The sequence below is a fragment of the Neopsephotus bourkii genome, unplaced genomic scaffold (genome assembly GCF_033783945.1).
Source record: "Neopsephotus bourkii isolate Nb327-2 ecotype Australia unplaced genomic scaffold, CSIRO-AGI_Nbou_v1 NB_168, whole genome shotgun sequence".
In the NCBI taxonomy this organism is placed as follows: Eukaryota; Metazoa; Chordata; class Aves; order Psittaciformes; family Psittacidae; genus Neopsephotus; species Neopsephotus bourkii.
In genome coordinates, this window is record NW_026900684.1 from 9,076,561 (window position 1) to 9,097,354 (window position 20,794).

The following is a 20,794-nucleotide window of genomic DNA, read 5'->3' on the forward strand; positions in this document are numbered from 1 at the left end:
CATTGCACTCACCAGCAATGCAAGGGCACAAGATATTTACTTTATGCTTTTTGTTGTTGTTGTTGTTTTGTCTTTTTTTCTTTATTAACTTTCAGATATAGGGAGACTTTTCTTGAGTGTATCTATTGTTCCACATTACATTTGACACTTGTAATTTTGTCTGGAATGCATAGATTGCATGTGTTCCTAGCAAAAAAACAATGTGTCAGGAAAGTAAAATGAAGAAGAATCAACATGTCTGTTGAGTTTAATGTGAAGACTTTCATTCATCCATAAAGAGCTAAAGGCTCTTCAGTGTCTTTATTGCATATGTGTGTCATAGAGCAGCAGAGAAGGGAATGCAATCTGTAATATCAGTCATTGTGTAAAGATTCCTGAAAAGTTTAGCATAATTGCTGAATGATCTAGAAGGCTGGAAGATAATCTGCTTGTATGAGGTAGGCACAAATACTGACTATGAGTTAATTAGCATAATGGGTTGTCATGTACTTTAATATAAATATTAGGACTAGTTTTGGTTTTGTAACTAACACAATAAGAAGCAAGCATGCAGCGCCTTAAATGACATCAAAAGTCTACAGCAAATAAAAGTTAGAACTGTTAAATGCTCAAAAGCCATACGTTATGTCCTCTTTTTATTGTTCTAAGTGCACTGCATTGCAGTAAAATATTTGAATGAAGAGACAGGAAAAAAAACATCCAGACTATTTCATCTAGAAGGAATTTCTCAACTTCATAGGGCTCAAAGGTAAACACTGCTTGGTAGCCCAGTCTCTACATTCCATCTCTGCATATTTTAAAAAATTTTCTTTGTACTGCAATTGATTTGGAGATATTTGGTGATTGCTTGGTTTGTTGAGGCATGGAATGTTCTGCCTGCAATAATGACTTTGCTAAAGTGCCAAGGAAGGAGTCCAGTTCTTACACAACTTCAACCATTTTTGTTAACTCTATAGTAAATTAATTTGTGGGGTTATGATAGACATTGTTGAAGAACCTTGGGTACAGGAAGCTGCTAAGTTTCTTACCTTACGAGGAAGCATTTCCTGGATCATCATTTTTACATGAAATTTAGTTAAACTAGCTGTGAAAAATCAACCCTACCTTCCTTCTTTAACTGCATTTACTTAAGCATTGGAAAATAATAGTAAATGGTCAGAAGCCATTTTCAAAAAAATCACTAAAAAAAAATTCACTATATTTAATGCAATACAGCCATTCAAATCAAGACTATAAAAGCATTATCTGCATAGGGTTAACAGAAGAATACAGAGTTACTGTAATTGATTGTAAGAAAGATTCTGTGGCAATGACATTAAAGGACTGTTGCAACAATTGTCTATGGTCTTCAGTAATAGCTTCAGGCAGAATCAGATTTTTCAGTTGTAGAGCAGTTCAAATAAATTGTTGATTTTTTTATTTTTTTAATTTTTTTTTTAACTTTGAAAATGACCCTTTTGCACTTTATTAAAAAAGTAGCTGTTCTATGACCAATTTTCTTCAGGTAATATATGCAGTACATTTCCCTACTCTGTGGGTAGCACAAAGTATTCAGAATATAGAAAATGGTGATCAAAGGAAAAGTAGGATTTAGGAATTATAATTGCTTGTCTTCAGCTCTACATACATTTCTAGGCTGGGGACAAATGTGGTTTCTACAGAGTAAGAGGTAGAAGACACACGGAAATGAAGCACTCAAGTATCAGTTCCTGTATATGCTGGAAATTATTCAGGTTGCTGCATAACCATACAGGGTAAATGACTTTCAAAAAAGGATAGCTGAAGTCAGTTTAACGACTTTTATCAAGACAAGGTAAATGCAGTACTCTTCAGTAGGAGCTCTTCAGGAGTTATCATTTAGAAAATGCTAAAATAATAAGTTGGTATTTATATATTCATGCAGATAATATAGAGATATACAGAGATATAGAGATATATCAATATAGAGATATACTTTTTACATGTATGTATATATGGGAAAAGAGGATTAAATTGAAATGTACTTTTTCTGTATTTAATAAAAATAAAAAAAAAGAGATAGGAAATTTCAGCTAGCAATGGGAAACATATATATTCTCTATAGCTGAATAACCTATTTGTTACTTAGAATTCTGGGAGTACTGAGAGAATTGGGTTTGTTCAGCGTGGAGAACAGAAGGCTCAGAGAAGACTTTTTAACAGCCTTCCAGTACCTAAAGGGAGCCTACAAGAAATCTGGAGAGGGACTTTTTACAGGGGCATGTAGTGACAGGACAAGGGGAAATGGCTTTAAATTAGAAGAGATTTAGATTAGACATTAGGAAGAAATTCTTCACTATGTGGGTGATGAGACACTGGAACAGGTCGCGCAGAGAAGTTGTGAATGCTTCATCCCTGGAAGGGTTCAAGGCCAAGTCAGATGCGACTTTGAGTAACCTGATCTAGTGGAAAGTGTCCCTGCCCATGACGGGGGTTGGAACTCGTTGACCTTTAAGGCTCCTTTCAACGCAAATCATTCTGTGATTCTATTCCATAAAAATAAGTTTTGCTCTATGAGCAGTTCAAATGAAAAGGAGTATGCTGAGGCCAAATCACACTACTATATAATATGCTGGCCTTATATATTTTCTCCTTGAATAACAAAATTTATTAAACATGCTTTCCACAAATAACATTTAAACCACAGTTCCTCAAAGTATGTTGTGAACTACTGTGCTTCATTAAAAGCTAAATGGTTGTCTGGTAAGTGATCAAGTATCAAGAGAAGACATGAGAAAATTTCATCAGCAGCTTAGAGTTAGTATTGGGTAATTGATCATATGTACTAGTGTAAATTTTTAGATTAGGTGACTATAATATATTTTAATAAATTCTGTATAACTTAATTATCATAAATTAAAGATATTGTGGGTACATGAGTGGTTTAGATGGACCGTATATGAAATGACATACATATATACATTTATATACATGCATGTCATTGCACATGGGCATGCATTTTATACGTATGCATATACATGCACTACAATTAACTAAGTTTTTGCTTTCAACAGCATAAGGAGAAGCAGCACAATATAACTATCAGGAAAAGTTTTACAACCTATGAGATTTTTGTTCTTAAAAGTCTTGTTTTCTGAGAATCGCAAATGGTCACTAAATTAATACATTTAAAATCCTTATGTTACGTTATGCTAATTCTAAAGATTTATTTAGTTAAAAACCATAATTAAATGTCATATATTGCAATTCTAAAATCAACTGATAATATAAATAGCTGAAGTCTATGATCTTACTTCTTTTTCCTTGATCTTATGGGATACTGGACAGTAGATTATTCCCCTGATTAAAGCTATGCAATTAGAATGATTTAGAAAAATGTAGTTGATAAAGAGTTGCCAGTTTTTGCCAGATATATGTATTAATATTTGCTCTCAACTTGTACTTTTAAATTTGATTTCATATGTTTTCTTAAAAGACAGGCTATTGTAGAAACATCAAAATTGTTCAGTGCCATGGTAACATGCTTTTATGCAGGGATACTTTTAACAGTCCTGATGTTACACTCTTCTCTCTATCTGTTAATTACTGCACATAATGTTTTTCATGTAACTATAGCTCAGTCATCTCTGAAACGGGTATGTGAGCTGATCACCTCAGAGGTGCAGTTTCAAGTTGAATTACTGAATATGGCAATGCAGTATGTAACACAGGCCGACAACTATGAATTTACTGTTATATTCACTGTCAAGCCATGCTAAACAAAAGGGTAGGAAAGGTGTTTTGAAAGTGCTCAGTTGTCCCCAAGAGTGGTTGGCTTCCCACAAGTGCTCAGTCTTTATCTCAATAGCTAATGAAAGGAATGGTAGAGTTCATGAACTCCAAATGAGTTCCCTCTAAAATCAGAGTAGTATAACCACCAGTGTTATCAGTACTGTAGTCAGACAACTTGGTGCTTGCCAGACTCAGGCAGTAATTGCATCTTATAAAGCATAATCACAGTGCTAGTTCATAGCAAAGACTTGACAAGTTTTATGGCCTTCAAAGTTATATCTCCAAAAGGCTTCCTTTGATAAGGAGTTAAAAGTGTGTGCCCCTAACAAGACACTAGCGCAAAACCATGTCCCATAGCAATATAAAACTTTCATGTTTTCTCTCTCAGCTTTTAAATAGGGATCAAAAATAATGATATAGTAAGTTACATTTGTATTGGTCTGAATATTTCCTCATAGGATGTGTAGGCTGTTATGCAATTATTTTGGTCTGAATATCATGTGTGGGAATATTACTGCTGGGACTTACTGCAAAGCAGCCTGTTTATAACTGTTGAATCATTTTATATAGTCAGTGATAATAAACTGTAACTGATAGAAACCAATTATAAACTTAGCTAAATATATTATTTTACCAGACACAAATACATATAAATGATTATGTGTTTATAAAGAAAGTTAATGAAAACCCATTATAATAAACCTCATATCTTTAATGCTTTCTACCTTTTCTAGCAGTATAAACACTTTCCCAGAGTTTTTTTTCAGACTGTTTAAATTTGAAGTCCTTTATAATGTTATTTTATCTAGCACTAAAGAATAAGTTGCACTGTGAAGTAGGTTCCACAATATGCTTCTTTGTGTCTAAAGCAATTTTTTTTAATACTTACTTCTTTCAGGTTCCATATATTCTTATGAACTCAAAGACAATATATTACCAGCAAACATACATTACATAAATTTGTATATGATAATGAATGCATTTTGCCTACTTTCTAAACCAGTCAAAATAGTAAACTCAAAATTTGCAGTGGATGATGTGAAATTATTGCTATCTTGAAGTAATATTTTACATTTATAACAATGTATGATGTTTCTTGTCTTAAAACTACTGCAGGTTTTTCCTAGCTTTGTGTGTCCTTTCCATGACTTGTTAATTAATGCACAATAAGAAATCTGAAAATACGTAGCAGTTTAAGCCCGGTCTTGAATACAGGAGGGCTTCCTCTGTTAATTTTATTCAGCTAACGGAGCAGAGACAGACTGAGTATTAAGTTTCCTTGCCTATGGGACACATTTTGCTCTCTGTAAAATGTGGCTATTGTATGGCTATTCTTTGTGCTCCCTTTTTCATTTACTTTTCCAGATTATGTGTGCTGCACCTGACTTAACCAGGCTTCATTTTGTCATAGGTATCTATGTGCTACAGCAATAAGAAATGTAAACAACCTAAACTAAGAAAAGACTATATTTGCTTATTTCAGGAAAATTACATCATACTATTTAAAAGTTAATTATGGAGATGATGCTCAAATCTTTGCTGCAAATAGTAAAAAATAAGTCAGTTACACGACCAGTAAACATAGCCAAAGAATTTGCTATTATGATAATACCCGACTTAACATGAAATAGTTTTTCTTCTAAACACTAGCCCCAAAACTGTGCCCACATGTTGAGTAGGAGTATTTGCAAATTTGAGTTGAAATTGTTGAAATTTTTAGGTAACCTTTCCCTCCTTTTCTGCTCTAAAGCAACAATTTTATTGAAATAGTATTCCATTTACATACTTACAAAATGCAAGATATTAGTTTTCCATGATACATTCTTTTTAATAGGAAGAAACCTCTATTTAATATAAAGACACTTTAAAAAATCAGAAAGGAAATGAAACATTGGTTTGGAGGAGAGACAACCACTTTCAAACCAAATTGGTCTGGGTTGTTGGCTTTTTTTTTTGTTTTTTTAGGTTGGTTTTTTTTTCTGAGAAGCTCATAGAAGCAATTCTCTTAATTTTGAGTCAATTTTCTACTTGATCAGTGATATGAACAGTCAGCTTTTTTGCATAGCACCCTTCTATGCCAGGTGTCAATTTGCCAGGATGATGCCAATGCTGTTTAAACAAATCTGGTTTTGTTTCATTGCCAGCAGCTGAGCCAGTGAGTTGTAATGATGGGAACTGGAAAATGCATCAGAGTGGCTGAACAGGGACTTAACTAAATACATAAAGTTGCCATATTTACATCATGAGTTTTTAATATGCAGCATTTCAGAGAAAAATCTGTTATTCTGTGACTCATGAATACAAATGTATAACCAGTTTAACTGTGGCCAGCAAGGAACTGTTTTTCCCTGTATAACAAATGATAAGAAGTGTGAATACATAATTAAAGCAGCTTAGAGTACTGTGATTTTCTAGAAAAGCAGCCACACTGGTATACCTGCCAGTGGCAAACCCTTTTTATCTCATTTAATAAGCTTTTAGTTGCTGGATCAGGCCCAGTCTTACAAAACATTGGACTTTGGCAGGCATGTTTCTTAGTCATAAAATAAAGACAAACTCTGGGACCTCCCTATCACTTGCAGTTTGCTAACTAGATGGTGAAGCAACCAACAGATGTGATCCACACTGGTAGCAAAGCATTTTGTTTGCTTAATCAGGGCAATTAAAATTCCATCAAGTTATATACAAAACTACAGCAGTAATTTAGAAAAACATAAGCATGAGAGCAATTCCTCTAGACAATTTGATGGTGGGAATAGGTAAGCATCATACTGTCTAAGATGTCTTCCTTTTCAAGCTTCATATTTGGTATTACAATCAGCTACAGCCAGGTGGCAAATATTTGCTTCTGGCAGTTCTTGTTTGGGTTAAATGACTTCATAACTGACAACATCGAATTGAAAACAGCTTGGGATTCCCCAACACACTCTTAAGCACTTTAACTTATATTGTGAAAGTCTATAATACTCTGCTGTCTGAAATACAGGGCAACTGTAAAGCAAGTCAAGAAAGATTAACAAGTGGCTTAGAGATTGCTGCAGAGAAGAGTTGTCTCAGAAGTTCATATCTCAGAAGGTGAGCAGAACAATCCTCCTGATGGATGGATTTCACTTGAGTACCCAGGAGAACCTTCCAGCCTTCAAGCTGGCATGAATAAGAGATAAGAGAGATACTTCTGCAACCCACCCTTTTAACATGAGCGATAGAGTACCCTTTCCATCTTGTTATGTGTTACACACAGCCTTCTTAAAGAAGTGTGTGTTAGTAGATGAATTTTCTTGTTGTTTGTATGAAAATAGGTTTATGCCTTTGATTATTCTCTTGTCTGTTTTAACTCCATTTAACACTACAGGCTTGGGGGAGAGTGGCTGCTTGGTGAAAAAGGATCTGGGAGTGTTGGTCAACAGCCAGACGAATATCAGCCAGCAGTGTACCCAGGTGGCCAAGAATGCCAACAGCATCCTGGCTTGCATCAGAAATAGTGTAGCCAGAAGGACTAGATCATCCCCCTGTACTTGACACTGGTGAGGTCACACCTCAAATGCTGTGTTCAATTCTGGGCCCCTGTCATGATTTAACCCCAGCCAGTAACTCAGAAAAAACACATAACCATTGCCCCCCCGCCCCCCCCTTCCTTCCCCTGCTCCCGGAGGGATGGGGAAGAAAATCAAAAGAATGTAACTCCCACGGGTTGAGATAAGAACAGTCCAGTAACTAAGGTACAACACAAACCACTGCTGCTACCACCAATAATAATAATGATAAGGGGAATAACAAGGCAAGAGAATACAACTGCTCAGCACCCACTGACCAATACCCAGCTAGACCCAAGCAGTGATCTTGCCCGAGTAACTGCCCCCAGTTTACATCCCAGGCATGACGTGCTGTGGTATGGAATACCTCTTTGGCTAGTTTGGGTCAGGTGTCCTGTCTCTGCTTCCTCCTGGCTTCCCCTCTGCCCTGCAGAGCATGAGACTCAGAAAGTCCTTGGTCAGAGTAAACATTACTGAGCAACAACTGAAAACATCGGTGTTATCAGTGTTGTTCCCAGGCTGAAAGTCAAAAACACAGCACTGCACCAACTACTAAGAAGGAGAAAAAATTGCTGCTGCTGAACCCAGGACAGCCCCTCACTGCAGGAAAGATACTGAGGTGGTGGAGCAGGTCCAGAAAAGGGCAATGAAGCTGGTGAGGTGTCTTGAGAACAAGTCTGATAAGAAGTGGCTGAAGAACTTGGGTCTTGTAGTCAGGAGTAAAAGAAGCAGAGGGGAGACTGTTGGTCTCTGCAACTACCAGAATGGAAGTTGTAGCGAGGTGGATCTTCATCTCATCTCCAAAGTAACAAGTAATAGGACAAGAGGTAACGGCCCCAAATTGTGCTAAGCAAGAAGCTTCCCAGGGAAGTGGTGGTGTCATTATCCCTAGAGGTATTTAAAAGATGTGTAGATATGATGCTTAGGGGTGTGGTTTAGTGGTGGACTCAGCAGTGCCAGGTTAATGGTCAGACTTGATGATCTTACAGGTCTTTGTCAATCTAAATGATTCTATAATTCTTCTCTTGTAACATGCCTTAAAATATGGGATCAAACCTTCGTACTCAGCATACAATTGCACCATGGATTTGTTCTCTGTTTCTTTTGCTACGATTCCTAAGTTTTTCTTTTTTTTTCTTGCTATTTCAAGGCTGAAGTGAAACAAACTTTTGTGTTTCTACTTCTAATATAAAAAGATGTCAAATTACAATCCATTTGATTTTTGACTGCAATGCCCACACTAGAATTGATTAGAGGCACTATATTCTCAAGTTATATAACGAATTGACTACTGTAGTATTTTACCTTATACTACAGTAAATTAGTTCTGGATCATGTGGGAATATTTTATTTTTGGAATGACAGTGCTTTGATATCTCTCTTTTATTAAATTGTCTGCTAATGTTGCTGCTGACATTGCTACTTTTTGCAAGTAATATAAATAATAGTAATAAACTGTCTGTTAGTTGTATTATTCATGTTATTTATAAAATCCAAATAACATTGGAGCTTCTTCAGTGGATGCTCATAGACCAGAAAGTGTGCCATTTTGGTATACAGAGAATGTTGCATGAACATTTTGTTCATACAAGAAGAAACTATTATGTCACATTATTTTTTCCCATCAGATTTGCTGCTGTTGCAGAATACAAATAGTTTGGACTACTGCACTTATTAACAAGCCAAGATTTAGAATGCAATATATAGTGATTTTGTGGAGTTTATTGCTACAGATTTGTGAGGGAAATACTGTGACTTTTTTTAGCAACTATCAAATACTGTGAAGACTTCTAGGATTTGGACTTATTACTAAAAACATATAGTGACATGGGTAATTGTGACACCATTCTGCATCACAAAATCTTCAGTTGAGAATTGAAGCCATAATACTGGGCTGAGTCAGATACTACTAAACACAAGATAACAAATTAGGTTAATAAAAATCTATGGTATGCCAGCAAAATTAAATCCATAGTATTGCTGTATTTGTTTCCTCATGACTAATAGTATTCATGCAGCACTCATGCAGTATATTTGCCCAGCTTTGGATTTCAAATGGCTTTCTCCTTTAGTCACAAATACAGCTGAAGTCACTGTTTGTCTCAGAACAGCATAAAGTATAGCTTTATAAGCTTTATAAAGTATTAGCTTTATAAGAGCTTGGGACTGGTGTATCCTCCCAGAAAGTTGTAGATATGTTAAATGATCAAATTTAATTTAATATTTCCTGTTAAAAATCTAAACAAGATCATGCTTTTCTGTCAGTGTCTCACAGTTGTGTAAGTATCTTTTCTTTTTTTTTTCCTCTCTTCTTTTCACTATCAGTGGTGTTTGTGCCTTCTTTCCCAGAATCCAGTCAGGACACAGCGCATTTCTACATCAGTACTGATGAGTGTGATGCTTAATTTCACAACACATGAAAGTCAAAGCAAACAGAATTATTTCTCTAAGTTATAATTACACAACTATAGTCCCAAAATAGATGACGGCTTATCACACTCTCTCAAGTTTTTTTTTCTGAGGCAGGTTAGCTATGAGAAGTACTAAGGCTGCTTTCTTATGTAGAGCTCTATCTATACTCCTTGGTATTAAGACACTCTATTGATAAACAAGATGATAGCTTATATTCCCTGGTGTTCTTTAAGTGTACATTACTTAGAGCTCCTGGCAACAAAAAGTGCTTAAAAACAGGTAAGTACTGTCCTCCTGTATCAAAACGTTCTTTTTTTTTTTTTTCCTTTAACCCAGGAGACCAATATCCAGCATGTTCACTGCATTATCCAGCCTCCTCCATCAGCTTCTGCAATTGCAAAAAGAATGACCTCTACCAGGTCATTCAGTTTCACATTTAGCCGTGGATTTAAGGAGAGCTAGAGCACTCAAGGTCTCAACCAGCACTCTATCTGGGTAAACCAGAGTACTTTCTCCAAAGGGAGACATCAGTATTTTATCTTTTTTTCTTTCTCTTTGAAAACATAAAATCAATCCCCTTTCTAAGCAGTATTTCTGTCTTTTTTTTTTATAGATTCACTTTTACTACTAAAGAACAATGTATTTTTATACATCTAGGCAGCTTTGAAAAAGGAAATGATAAACTGTCTTTTTCTCAGAATAGATATATCCTATCATGCTTTTTTTTTTTTTTTTTTTAACAGAGATAGAAGTCTATATTTTTAGATCAGGTAAAATTCATGTCTGCTTGAAATGCTGTTATTGACACGTGCAAGGATGCTTTGATATCAAGAGCACCCTTCCAAACAAGCTGACTGGTAGATGTGGTTGTTTGAAGAAACATGAAATTTACAGGGAGATTTCTTGGAATCTCTCCTAAATAGGTTAGTATCTTTAATTTCACAATAAAAATATATTTGGCAACAAGCAGTATTTGTTCCTTGTTCCGACTCCTTTTGTAAGTGTGCTCTTGAGTTGCAGTGACCAAATCTATTTCACTGGACATCCCTGCCTCCACACTTGCCCAAAAACATGAAGATGAAAAGCAAACCCTTTTCTCTACTTACAGTTACATCAGTTCCCCAGCCTGGTTCCTAATGCAGTCAGGCGAACCTTTGCTCTAACATGAGTCAGAACAGCAGTTTGTGGGGGGAGGCTGAGCCAGATAGAAGGATATGGTTTCCTCATCTTCCTTATTCCCACATTATTTGTTATTTAGTCCATGGACATCTTAATGCTTGACTATTTTAAGACTGATTTACACCAGCAGGGAGCATGCATCTGTTTTATTTTTCTTACCCCACATATTTGTTTACTTGTACAATTATTTTTTTTCTGGTAATGCATTTTCTTACAGGTAACTTTTCATCAGTTTGTACTTGTTTTTTTCACATAGAGCCAATAGAAATGGCATTAGCATAAATGGATTTATTTGCTTCCTCTCAATGAAAGTGATGCACTTGTTTACTTTATCTTGATGATCAAAGATCATAACCTAGACAAAGATGATCTTAAAACAGCAGGTGCATGTTTTGTTTCGTTATTCTTGACTCTTTCGCAAGCATTAAAAATCATTCTCCAAGTAATTTCAGAATAAAAAATAATATTTTTTTCCAAAATAATACAGCTATTCTCAGTGTGTGAGCTAGTTCCAATAAACAAAACCACAAATATTTTCATGCTGGAGCAAATTAATGATCACTATAGTTTGTTAACCTGTTTAAATTATAGGTGTGCAACCAAATCCTTAAATGGCCATTTCTGAAATGTTCTTTGCAAATTCTGATAGAAAATTGCCTAGGAGCATATCTCTGTTGCTTTGCTTAATATTACTCTACATCTTATCCTCTTCATTTTATTTTGATACTACTAAGCACTTCATTTTGGTGTCATCTGCTCACAATTAATTCCTCAAGACAGTGCTACTTTCCAAATACAAGAATTATGTGTCACTCAGATGTGCTTGCATCTGCTGTATTCCGAAGGCCCTAAAGCATCCCAGACAGGTCAAATATTGGTATTTAATTAACTTCTAAGCCTTAATATGTTATCAGCCATCAGACAGTCCAAGTCTGACAATCCCTACATTTTTTTTGCCAAGTAATTTGGATTGTATTAGTTCATGGAATGCAGTTTCATATATTAGAATAATTAACTGTTCTGTAATTCAAGGTACTGCCAGGTTTATGTTTTGAAATCGAGCTTGGTAGGTTTGCAGGAGGGATATCGTACCCTGTACCATTAAGTGAAAGCCATTTGCTCCTGCTGAAGGTATGCTAGGTTTCAGTTGTTTAGTTTTGAAACTGTTTGCTTTTTTCAAGGAATATGAGTTCTTATAACAGCGTGCTTTGCCACTTCTACATTGCTGAAAAGCAATAAAGACTTCTGCTTGTTTGAGGAAATCACACTAATATGACACAAGTACTTTTTTTTGGTATTAATATTAGTAAATGGGCATAGCCTTGGAAACACCAAGGAGAGATTCCTCAGAGCCCAATACTGCAACTCCTGTTGCTAGGAAACCGTTTTTATTTGTTTTCTTTTAAAACAACTAAATCATTTTCTGCCTGGCTTCAAAGGCAGCTAGGAGGATGGGAGCAGAAGGAAATGCATTTTAAAAGTCTCGCATTTTTTTTCCTCTTGTTTCCAATACAAGAAGGGCAACAAGTCAGTGCAATGTGATGGGATTTGGATGAATCATGGAATAATAGAATAGTTAGGGTTGGAAAGGATCTTAAGATCATCTAGCTCCAACCCCCCTGTGCCCTGGGTTCAGCAGTAGCAGTCATGTTTCTCCTTCTTGGTAGCTGGTGCAGTGCTGTGTTTTTGACTTTCAGCCTGGGAACAGTGCTGATAACACCGATGTTTTTAGTTGCTGCTCAGTAATGTTTACTCTAACCAAGGACTTTCTGAGTCTCATGTTCTGCCAGGGCAGAGGGGAAGCCAGGAGGAAGCAGTGACAGGACACCTGACCCAAACTAGCCAAAGAGGTATTCCAAACCACAGCACGTAATGCCCAGGAAGTAAACTGGGGGCAGTTACCCGGAAGGGCAAGATCACTGCTTGGGTTGGGCTGGGTGTCAGTTGGTGAGCGGTTGTATTCTCTTCCCTTGTTATTTCCTTTATCATTACTATTATTGGTGGTAGCAGTAGTGGTTTGTGTTATACCTTAGTTACTGGACTGTTCTTATCTCAACCCATGGGAGTTACATTATTTCGATACTCCTTCCCATCCCTACTGGAGAGGGGGGTGGAAGAGGGAGGGGGCTTGGAAGTGACCAAGCAGCTGCGTGGTTTTGGGTTGACAGCTGGGCTTAAACAACGACACCCTCCCATGGGCAGGGACACCTCACACTAAACCGTATCACCCAAGGCTCTGTCCACCCTGGCCTTGAGCACCGCCAGGGATGGAGCATTCACAGCTTCCCTGTGCAACCCATTCCAGTGCCTCACCACCCTTACAGTAAAGAACTTCTTCCTTATATCCAATCTGAACTTCCCCTGTTTATGTTTGAACCCATTGCCCCTTGTCCTGTCACTACAGTCCCTAATGAAGAGTCCTTCCCCAGCATCCTTACAGGCCCCCTTCAGATACTGGAAGGCTGCTATGAGATCTCCACGCAGCCTTCTCTTCTCCAGGCTGAGCAGCCCCAACTGTCTCAACCTATCTTCATATGGGAGGTGCTCCAGTCCCCTGATCATCCTCGTGGCCTTCCTCTGGACTTGTTCCAACAGTTCCATGTCCTTTTTATGTTGAGGATGCCAGAACTGAACACTGTGGGGAATGAAGGTGATAAGATTTGCATAAAAAAGAGTTTGGGAATGAGCTCTGAGGCCTTGGTGCTTGACAAGCTCTGGGTCAATGAGTTGGAAAGTTGAAGGACAGGAAAGGTAAACAAGCAAGCCTTGGGAGGATGGGCTAGGATGTAGTCGTGAGAATCTTAGTTGGAGGCCAGAGGATGTGGGGCTTGTGAGAGGGTCTGCAACATTGTTATTGGACTGTTTACCTGGAGAGTTTCACAGTGGCCAGATTGAATGTTGTATGTATGTGCAGGCTGGGAAAGTACGGAATAAAGGGATAAAAAAAGATTTGGTTGTAATAAATGAGGATTTGAGTCTCTTCATCAGCTTGAGTCCATGTCATGAAATGCCACAGCACACAATACTCCAAGTGAGGTCTCACAAGAGCAGAGTAGAGGGGCAGGTCACCTCCTTTGACCTGCTGGTCATGCTCCTTTTGATGCAGCCCAGGATACGGTTGGCTTTCTGGGCTGTGAGTACACACTGAAGCCAGCTCATGTTCAGTTTCTCATTGATCAACACCCCCAAGTCCTTCTCCACAGGGCTGCTCTGAATCTCTTCTCTGCCCAACCTGTACCTGTGCCTGGAATTGCTCTGACCCAGGTGTAGGACCTTGCACTTGACATGTATGAATAAATGATCTAAAAGCAATAGGGTCTGTGTTGTGTGAAGTGGGGGTGGGCATTTGGGCGAGTATACAGCAAAGCCATAGTACCCCCTGACTCCCATGGGACTTCCTCTCGCAGCTCCTCTTGCATTATCTACCTGCTGCCTGCTCCTTTCCCTTAGGTACCCCATGGTACTATTTCTGGAGACTCCTTTTCATTTGTGTTTTGGGGCTCTCTGGATATTTCTTGTCTGTTTCAGCTTGCTCCATTTCCTCAGGCCAGGTTCCTTGGGAGAGGACAGGCAGGCAGCAGCCATGGTAGCTGTGAGCCCTCAGAGCAATAGGGAGGGAAGGAGACAGAAAGGGCAGAACCACTGTGGCCAGTCACTTACTCCCTTATTCATCTGCCTTTTCCCCAGTGAGTTTCCAAGCGCTTCTTCATGTCAAGAGTTTCCTTGTCCTGCTTCTAGCTTTCTTCTCTCCTCCATTTCCCACCCTGTCTTACCATACCCAATGTCTCTCCTGGTGTGCTCTGTCCAGAGCTGTACCTTGATTCACAGGTAGTGAAGGGGGTTCTCTGGGTTGGATGGGGAGCATCTGAACTGGGGAAAAAAAAAATGAGTATTGGGTATGACTCCAACAGCTGCCCTTGTCCAAGAAGCGGAAACACCAGTATGAGCCTGAAAGGGAAGTTTGTTGCCCCTGTGCAACAGTTTTTCACAAAGAAATGGCTGTTCTCCATGTTCTCCCATGGCAGGAACCAGTGGGCTTTTGATGGATTTTGAAGCTTTGTGTAAGCAGAAGCTTTTGACATTCTTTCTCCCGCCCACCCTGAAAAGGGACTCTTTCATGCAATGTTTAGGGTTTTGGGGAGGGTTGAATTTTAAATTATGAGGAACTGTCTTCTTGGGTTCTGAAGTGCTTAACAATCTGTGTGCATTTTTATGCATAGGAATAAATAAAGTGGGGTATCTCTTTGTTCAAAGATCTGAAGAATGTGAAAAATTGAATGTTTATTGGTGGATGCATTGAGCAATTGAGCAACTGAACTGCTATTGCTTATTGATAAGATGCCAATGTAGCTCCAAAAAGTAAGGGAGAGGAAGGAGGGAGAACCCATTAGGAAAACCAACAAACATTTAAGATAAAGTCTAAGCAGACTAACCTTCATTTCCCTCAAAACCTTCTACCAAATGGTAAATCCTATAGCTGAAATCAGAAAATATGGCAATATATTGTTTATGTGGCTGTGATTAATATTTTATGTATTTGTTTTATGACATTGAAGAAGTCAATCCTAACATCTGTAACCTAATGTCTCTGTCCCAACCTTCTGGCAAAATAAAATTCCTATAATGTAAATCATGGGAATCTCTAGGAGAAAGATGGGATCTGGAAAGAAAATATAAGACATGAGTGGAGACGAACTTTGTTAAGAAGGAGTGATAAAAACAAAACTGTGTTTACATGGTATGTTTGCAAATAGACTTGCCAATATTCCGCATAATTAAGGTAGGTACATTTTTAACTCCACTGTTTCGTGAATACTTCCAGAAAATGAGCTCTTCCCCACAAATTCTTATTCTGCTACTTCTATTTGTCTTCTTACATCTGTCATCTCACTTCTCTGTTACTTGGCATTGGGTGTCCAGCTTCATTTTTCTCTCAGATAAGCAAAAATTTTCAAAAGAATAGACTAAAAGCTAAAGGATTTAAAGATCTGTTTTCTGTATAAACAATCCCTAGATCTATAAATTATCAACTTAATTGTATTCTGTCATGTAACCAGGACTTCTACTTTTCTGTTTTCCATTTCCCTGAAGGATTAAAAACAGCAACACAACTGCTTATCATGGCAGTATGGAGTCTTTTAAAACAAACAGCCTTCCTGAGTACATATACAGTGATGGTGGTGGCAGCTTTAGATTCCACAATGTCAAGGGATGCATTATGGTGAAGCTTTTCAAACTAATTGGGTCAATCTAGAGGCAGCAGGAGAATATGGATTCTGGCTTCACGTACGTTGATGTGTTTAAAATTTCACCGAGTCTGATACAAAATGACAGTAACTACAGAAATGGGCCCCAAATAAGCTTCAGAAAAGCTTAATAGTGTTCCTATATTCTCAGGTGCATTAGCTATTAAAAATGTTTCAGTTTGTCAGCAGAATGTCTTCCACGCAGCATATTATTTATAATAGAACTGGTAATAGTCTATTTTATGTTTTACCTATTTCAGAGAAACTTCTTAGTGATTGAAGGAGTTACCTTTGCTTATTTCCCATGAATCAGAGAACAAATGGTCTGTGATTTGTTTATTCTATAAAATCAATCCAGTATGAAAAGCTTTTACCTTGGGATGTGTTTAAATGTTCTGAAGATGCCATGTGTCTCACAAACTAAGCAGAACTGGTGAAAATATTTTCTTGAAAATTTCTTCCTAGAGGAAAAGGATCTTCATCAGCCACAAATTAGTCTGTGAATCAGAGTCAAGTACCAACTTTGGACAAAGACTCCCAAAACTGAAATAAAATGAATGAAAACATGCTGGTAGTTTATAAATAAATCTTTTGATATTTTTTCTTTTTTTGAAATAACTTGCCTGTTAATATTATTTTTGTTACTTTATAGGATAAAAATTCAATGGATATATTATCTGAAACCCAGAAAATTTTGAATTTCTGAGAATTGCTGTTGAAACTTTAAAAGAATTCTGAGTTTTCTAGTTGCTGCAGTACAGTCATCCTCTTAGACTTTTCCTACTGATTTCTTCTGTTTTTCTTTCTTTTAATTCTTCCCAATAATTTTAATTTTGACATGAAATCAACTTCCACTTTCTGTTCCAACCCAAATCTGTCAAATTCTGTAGACACCACCCCACAGACCTCTATTTTCCTTTCCTGTTGGTAGTTGAAAAGTAGAGCTACAACTTTACACTTTGGAATAGATTGTCTATTTAGAGCAATTCTTATCAAATTTTTGAGGCAAAAATGGAAGAAGAAATCTAGAATTCAGTTATAAACACAAATTATGTAAAATAAATATGAAATAAAACTATCAACAGTATAGGGGACAGTTCTGTTGGAAAAATCTACTGATTCTGCACTTTGCCAGTAGAATTGAAAGTGGCACTGTGAATTAGAACTTCTGAAACAGTGATTAAATCAATTTGTTTCAGAGTTCACCAGATGCTAATTGAAACTGCTACTGATGTAAAAGGAAGTAAATGAAACTTTAATATTATTTCATTACTTATTCATTTATTGTCTTCCCAGACTCTGGTGTTTTTAAAATATTTAGATTGGTGCCCCAATACCTGCTAGATTTCTATAATGCATGCTATAAATATGTATTTCTATATTTATGTTATTACATTTCTATAAAATATGATAGCCAAGTTGTTTAAAATGAACACCAGAAAATGAGAAAATCACACAGGTTATTTGATATAGAATCATGTTGCCCAAGGCTCTGTCCAACCTGGCCTTGAGCACTGCCAGAGATGGAGCATTTACCACTTCTTTGGGCAACCTGTTCCATTGCCTTACCACCTTCATGGTAAAGAGCTTCTTTCTATCATACCATATGATAGTTATGAAAATTAATAAAAATATCCCTATGATATCTTTAATCTCCTAAGGGGTTGGAAGAACTGCAACAGAAGTCAACCACAACACCCACAACTTCTTTCCATTTGAAAATGTCTCTTAATGATTCCATTAGAGTGATAATTTTACCTCAGGAATTGAAGAACTTTTTTGTTTCATTCACAATCTGCATATACACCTTTATTAAAAACCATTTTAGGCATTTTTATTCTATGACTGAATATTTTATTAACTAATGCTGAATTTTAAAATACTAATTGCAACTGAGAAGTTGTAAATTATATCCACATCTGTCTTTACCCTTGAAAGCATACATTTTTAAAGTGCTTTAAGGTTGCTGAGTCCAGTCATGCAAAGCTCTGCAACCACAAAGTTAGTCACTTTGCATGTTAGCAGTGACTGCTGTTCTTTGAAAATAATTCATAACTTTTGTAGCTGAAAATTTGGCTTTTATTACATAAACACATTTAAAAACAAAACACTTGTTGGGAGGAATGTGAAAGAGGTAGTTCAGCAGAAAACAGAATTTTAACTGCAGAAAAAATACACTAGAACTGAGCTGCAGGAAAACATGAGAAAGATAGACATTAACAGGGAAAAGTAGGCTTTGAAATTCATAACTTTCTTTTCATTCCAAAATTGGTCTTTTTTTATATGTAAAGTAAATTTTTCTGCTTCAGGAAAATTCTGTGATATGAGAGGACCCTTCACTGGTACAAAATCAGTATAGTAACCTCCTTGCCTGCTTTCAGTTATGCTATAGAGAACAGACATTTATTAAAAGCATCTAGTTTTTAAGCATTCATCAAAGCATGTTTGTAAGGAGAAGTGATATCTCAACAGATCTGGGGAAGGGGTATATAATCTGAGAATTTTCTGAAAACTGAGGGGTTTTAACTTCTACTTCACTGTCTGAGATGCATTGCCTATACTTATGAATACTGCATCTGTTTTATCTCCCAACCTCAACAATAATGTTAGCAGTATATAAGACTGTCTTCAGAACATAGAATTTCCGGGAAATGAAGCTGGTTTTGTCACTGAAATGACAATAAGCATTCTAGTGCTTCAAATGTTGCACAGAACATTTTGACTTTTATATGTTTGAGGTCAAATGAAATTGTCATGAAATAAAATCTTCACTTGGGAGAAAGGAAGATTAGTTTGGCCCCAGTGTCTCATCTTTGAAAATATTTTCAGTTCTTCCTAATACTTCACCCCCACACTATAACAGAAGTGTTCTGTCTGCTTCCAAAACCATTCACCCTTCAGATGCTTGTGCCAGGGAGATGATGCCTACACCATCCTGCTCTGTCTTTTTTTCTGTCCCTCTCCCATTTTGGAGCATATTCATGTATCTTCCATCTAATCTGTAGGAGAGAATATAATCTCATTTGATATATTTCCCTGTAATCATTTCCAGTGTTTATGAATCTCAGTATTTCCAGACTGATATTCAAATTGAAAATTCAGTTTAGGGACTGATTATCTGCCAGATGATATGTGAAGTTTAAAGAGTCCTCTTCCCCTCTTAATATAATATTCCTTTCCAGTGTCAAAGGAAAATGCATTTTCTGATCATTACTTCATCAGTGAATTCTATCTGCTGGTTGGCATAGCACTCCTAAGAAAACTAAAGGTATGTGTTTACAAATAAGTTACTTAGGAACAGTATTTGAACTGATTGCTTTTATTATTTTGTTCATGAAAAAGACAGCTGATAAAAACCTGAAGATTTCCCCAGTGTTCATGGAGACGTGGATAATTTCTAGCACATATAGACCAGTCATGCATAAAGACCAGTGGTTAATTCAATTTGGAAAGTTTTAGCAATGATACTAACACTATACTGCAGCATGAGCCTAACTAATTAATAACAGCTTAAGTTCACAGCAGTACAGAAATCTGGTATAAAATTATGGAAAGACTTAAGAGAGTAAGATTTAAAAAAAAAAATGCAAAGAAACAAGTAGTAAATGTTTGAGTTGGGAGGTAGAAGTGTGAAGGGAAATTTAGCTTTTGAACAACTAGACTATATAAATATGCATAAACACACACTTGTTTCTGCATTAATTATCAGGTACCTGTGTGTGTGCAAGCAGTTTTCAAACTCTGAATGTCACAAGAAGAAGAAAAAAACTCGTTTCTTTGCAATTGTATCCAAAATGATTCAGAAAACTGCTTTAAAAGGAAAAAAAAATAAATTGTCTTTTGCCTGGAGACCAAGTAGTGAGAGAGAACAGGATATCTCTCAAGTTGCTTCCTAATGCTCCTCCGGGGGAAAAAAACAAAAACAAAAACAAAAAAGATGCCTATAGACTGAATAATAACAAGATTGTGGGTTTTTTTTTTTTTTCAGGGAACAAAAAAATATACTGACCTCTTATCAGAATACTTCAGCAGCTTTACTTAATGTTGAGCTGCCAAGTATCATCTCCAAGGTCTAACATCAAGCTCTGTAGTTAGGCAGTGATGAAAAATTTGTTCAATAAACGTATTCCCCCTTCACCATCTGAAAGTTGTCTGAAATACAATAACCTTAAATTTATTCATTAACAAAAATTCACTGATTTCTCCAGAAAATAATTCTTACACTGCAGATCAATTATGTAAACTTATTAGGATTACAATTTGCAAGCCTCAGTTCACTGGTTAATTAAGCAAGTCTCTTGATGTTTCTGTTCTTGTCTAAAATAGGAATATGTACAGAGAGGGTCAAACTCTACACCTTCTGTGCCTGGTTGTTGTAAGAGAGTAAATTTAGACCTTCCAAAACTTTTGCTAAATTTCTAGAACCAGGTTTTCAAAACTCTAACACTGCCATTTTTAGATCAAGAGAAATGCTCCTAAAGATCGTGCCTTCATAGCCTATTTTGTCTCTTTCATTTATCTTAGAGTAATGGGAGAGAGAAAGAAGCTGAAAGAGACCTGATTTACTTTTTCCCCATAAGAAGCTAATGCTGATGCCAATGACCTACCTCTTAACCCTCATTCTTGTGCCATTATTAGGTGTGACTATTCTTAGAATATTTCTGTGAGGATTCT